Genomic DNA, 5,183 nt, shown 5'->3' on the forward strand with positions numbered 1-5,183 from the left:
CTTAGGTTCCAGGTGTTTTCTTTGTTTCTGGTCCTCTGGATCAACATAGGACATCTGAAGTGAGATTTTTCCCATGTAGTTGATTGTGCACATATTCCATGGAAAAGGTGGGTAGAGCAAATATCACCCTGCAGATCAGTGCTAGAAGTGCTATGCTGAATTTACTAAGCTGGCTTAGGAGTAGAAGTAATGTAGTCAGTTTAACAGAACTTTAGTTACACGTGGTAAATTATTATCTCAAATTTTTCTTTCTTTTCATAAGTTTATTACCTATATGTATTCTCATACCTCTGTATTGCACTGAGGCTGCACAACCATATTGAGTGATAAGCAAGTTTTATGCAAAGTACACTCACACACATGCATACTCATATGCTCTCTCTCTTCTCCTACCCCGGTACATCCCTGCAGCCAATCATTTCTCCTTCCTTCCGTTTGGCTGGTAAAGATTTAAGCTCACTGGTAAAATGATGCATGTCTCCATTTTTTAAGTGCCCAAGTGCACACATGGGCTGCCACTTCATGTGACAGAATCTGCAAAGTCAGATGGACCAACCTCTTAAAATGTCTTTTCGTGGCAGCCAAAAAAACTGCCCAGAATCTGGATCATTCACTCTTCTGGCTGAGAAGGTTGCAAGACTTAGGATTTATTTCTTAATTAACTTGGAAACCCAAAAGTTTACTACTTTTTAGAGCCCGTGCTTGTTTAAAATTGCTTGACCTGCATTGAGAAGGTCACATCTGTATTGCTTTCATCACAGTTCACAGAATCACAGAATAGGTCAGTTTGGAAGAGACCACATTGGATCATCTGGTCCAACCTCCCTGCTCAAGCAGTGTTGTCCTAAAGCACATTGCACAGAATTAAGTCCAGATGGTTCTTGAATATCTCCAGTGAGGGAGTCTCCGCAACCTCTTTGGGCAGCTTGTTCCAGTGTGCAGTCAATCTCACAGTAAAAATGTTCTTCCTCATATTTGAGTGGGAATTCCTGTTCATCAGTTTTGCCCATTGCCTCTTGACCTATTGCTTGGTGTCACTGAGAAGAGCCTGGATCCATGCTCTTGGCACCCTCCCTTCAGATACCTGGAAATATTGATGAGGTAAGGCAGTTGAATTCTGTTGTATAACTAATTTACCTCTGCCCTGCAGTCTCCAGAAACTTGAAAAATAGTGAGATACGTTCCTTTCTCACCAGGCACAAGGGGCTGGGGGTGCTGAAGGAGGGAGAGGGGGAGGAGATGGCTTATCCCATGTTGGGCATTACGATAGCACAGCAAAGGGTGGCTCTAGCCAGGGGGCAGCAGCAGTGGGCTGTAATGTAGCTGCTCCCAGTCCAGCTCACACACTGGGCTGTGCTCAGTGGCTGTGCTCAGCCTGAAGCTGCATGAGATGTGTGTGCCCTAATTCCCTCCCAGTGCCACCAGTCCCAGGAGCTCTGCCCAAAAGCTTCAGGCTGCACTGGGCAGCGTCTGCGTCTTGTCCCCATTGTGGTGTCTGAGATGGTCACCACTCGGTCCCTGACTGCTGGACTGCTGACCCCAGATTACTGTCAGCCTGCTCAGATCTGGGAGCTGAAGGATAGCAGAAGTGCTGGCATGCACCAGGGCATGGAAGGAAAGGCTGAACATGGGATGGAAGGAAAACAAGATCCAGCACTGGAAACCAGAGTCCACTACAGACCAAACACCTCAAGTGATAGTGATTATGCACAGATACTGCTGTTGCTGTAAAGTCCAGTGCTCTCCTCTTGACCCTGCAGAAACCCCTGGTCCTGGGGACCAGGGGGAGGGCACCCCTCTGCTCTCCCAAATACCCTTCCCTCTGGTGGTGCAGCATTCACCCAGAGCTGGCTCCTGACCCTGCAGCTTCTCGCAGGAGAACGTGGAGCGCCCTTCTCTTTGAGGAGCTACTCCTGGTATTAATGTTGGTACCTCGCCCACCGGCCTTGTGACTTGCTTAAGGCCGCCGTGCCGTGCTGCAGCGGCGGCTGCCCCGCTGGCCCTGCGCCCTGCACCCAGCCGGTGCCTCCCTGCGCCTCCCGCCAGCCCCAGCCCGCTGCGGGCTGCAGCCACCGAGGGCAGGAGGAAATGCAGCCATGCGGAGCGAGGTGGCGAGCAAGGTGCTCGTGAGCACTGTCAGCCGGGCCCTGAGTGTCCTGGCGACAGGGAGATGATCTTTCAGGCCCACAATCAGCTCTGAAAACACCGTCATGTGTGTCCTCCATGGGACAGTTCCAACACACTTCCAGGTGTCTTTGCCCTGTCCTTTGAGTAGAGTGTAATGTATGTATTTACGTGCTTCCTCCGACTCAGTTCCATTAACTCTCATGGGAAAATCTTCACTCCCTGTCTCACACTGTTAGGACTATGTCTTTGGGGAATACTAGGTTTTGGCTGAATCTTCCTCTCATCTTACCATTGAATGAACTGTCTCTGGAGTGTACTATTTTCAAGAAGGAAGAAAAACTTCAGTTACTTAATTTCTTTTCCATCTGAGAGACCTTTTTGTTTATGGTATAAACTTACATAAGCTCATTTAATTGGAAACATTTCTGCTAATTTAAGAGACATTACACCAGCCACAGTGAATGTATGGTACAGGCTTCCAGGTACTCTGGAGACAGTGGAAGTCTATTCAATTCCACTACCACTACAAGGACCACTCCAGGGATGGTACATATGCTTTTAGTGACTCATGTTAGCCCTTCTATAATAACTGTGGCAGAGCTCATTCAGTGGCAGGAAATTAAGATATCAAGTGCCTGGCACAACACTTGTTTGTTCAGCATCAGGATTTTGAACTGAATTATAGAAGATTGCATGGATTTTTAGAACTGGAATTTGCAAATGGCAATACATTTCTTCTACCAATCTTTTAAACAGCCAAGCATCTACCTTCAGAGCTTCTTCTGGGGAGCAGTTATTTCTAGAGACAGCATTATTTGCTACCACTCCCTCACAAACAGACTGTTTAACACAGCAAGATGACATTTTTAGCCCATAAGGATGAAAATATTAATGACTTGTACTGCATATTGTAAAGTTTTATATCTGTTACCAAAATGGGAAAGACAAGGCAGTTTCATGAATAAGTTACAGTAACTTTCCATTTAATTTACCAGGATTCATGTTAATATTTCTTTTTAACAGTGATATAATCACAGGCAGGACACTAGTTACCATATCAAATATTTGCATCTGTTCCACCTTACAGAAACTCCCAAAACTGAGTTTATAAGTACAGTCCTATTTAGTCAAAATTCCATTTATTTAATAAAAATGAATGAAATCTAGCTTTACTTATTACTCAGATAACTAATCTCTATTCCCTTGCTTATGGCCTTATATTGATTTCACATTTTGCACCAGCATTAGCACTGCATATGCTCTAAGACTTTTTCCTGTCTTTTCCCTGTAACCATACTCCAAACTTTCCTGGAACAGTCCAGTATTTGATTATCCTTAACTGATGTCAGTGTTCAGATTAGAGGAAGAAGTAAAAAACTGCCAGCTCAAGTATTTTAAAGCTATCTGATAGGAGATTAACTTTGATCTGGTTATGCACGATCTGGTGAATCACATCAAAGTCTAGCCAAATTAGTCCAGGTTTGTACCATTATCAGCTGCTCCTCACTGTCTGTGACCACCAGTGCTCTGCATGTGCACCCACAACATGGCTCTCATGAAGGGGAGTGACCTGCTTCACACACAGATGCGTATTTTGCAGCCCTGAGTGGCACATCACATTGGACAGAGGCAAAAATATGAGGAGGCTTAGAGAAGGCAGCACAAAGCACAACTATCGGGTGCCCCTGGGCACAACTCAGGGCATTATGAGGACCTCTCCATGATGGAAAGTGTATTTGTGGGCTCAGAGAAAGTCACCTGTGGAGTTGTGAAGATTGTCCAGGAGATCATGATCTGGAATCTTCTGATCTATACAAAGCAAATGAAACAAAAGATTGGCACTTAGAGATAGGGTTGATGTTCTCATGTGCAAGGTCTGTACTCCATAATTTTTCTGTTTAAGATCCCTGCTCTTCCATGTTTAAGGTGACAGGCAAACTGTAAACAGAAAAATAACCCCTCCGTTGCCAGCTGAGGCATTCCTAGTCTCTTCCTGTGTTTTCCAACCCAAAAGGATACTTGTAGCTCAGCTGTACTGGTATAAAACTGTGTGGTCCTGTTATGAACCAGAATGGGAAATGCAGCCAGAGGGATGTCCTTTTTCTTCAAGTTAACCCATATGAATTCTGCAACTGTGTTAAAATTCTTAAAAAATTAAAAAAAAAAAAAAAAAAAAAAAAACACAAAAAACCCAAAAAAACCCCCCACAAAAAACAAAATAACAAAAAAACCCCCAACCAAATCCAAGAACAAAACTGAAATAAAGCAACAAAAACTCAAACCACAAACATAAAAACCCAACCAAACCCACAAACCCATAAAACACAGCAAAATCTAAACAAAATAGCAAAACCAAAACAATAGAGAAAGACAATTACATTTTGTTCCATAACAGTAGGAAATAAATAATGGAAGTTGGATATGTAAAGCTGGGCAAAGATGGGTCTTTGTGCAGAACAGGAATTAAACTATGAATGTATACTGTGTATATATGTATATACTATGTATATACCATGTACTATATGCCTTCAACACCACTTCACTACTTCAGCTACCACTGCTACCTTACTTTAAGTTACTTCTTCAGTTTGTGGTTCTGATTTATCTGAAGTTGGCGAGGTCTTTACAGCTAGCCATATAAGATTTTACTCAAATGAACAAATCAAACTATTTGGGTAAAGCATTTCCATGTGTACGATGTCCTCTGTCCTTCTAGAAGCATTTCCTTGCCACCTGCCGCCCTTGAGAATTTCCTCTGATGTTCAGTTGGGTGTGTTTCTCCCAAAGACCCCTAACCTACAGCAATGCCCATGGTGCCTCACTTAACCATGCAGCTGACTCAGATATTATGTTACACTGGGATGATGAGTGTCAAGCTCAGTTATTTTTTCCTCAGAAACAGCTGACTTAATTGCACATGTCCTCTGATTATTACTGTGCAAACAAAAATGTGGAATAGCAAATATCCCGAGTGAGGATAAGGATAGCTAAAAGACAGAATTCTATCAGAATTCATTACCTAGTTAGGAGCCACATTTTCCACTGCAAAGTATTTC

The sequence above is a fragment of the Passer domesticus genome, chromosome Z, assembly GCF_036417665.1.
Source record: "Passer domesticus isolate bPasDom1 chromosome Z, bPasDom1.hap1, whole genome shotgun sequence".
NCBI classification, from domain to species: Eukaryota; Metazoa; Chordata; class Aves; order Passeriformes; family Passeridae; genus Passer; species Passer domesticus.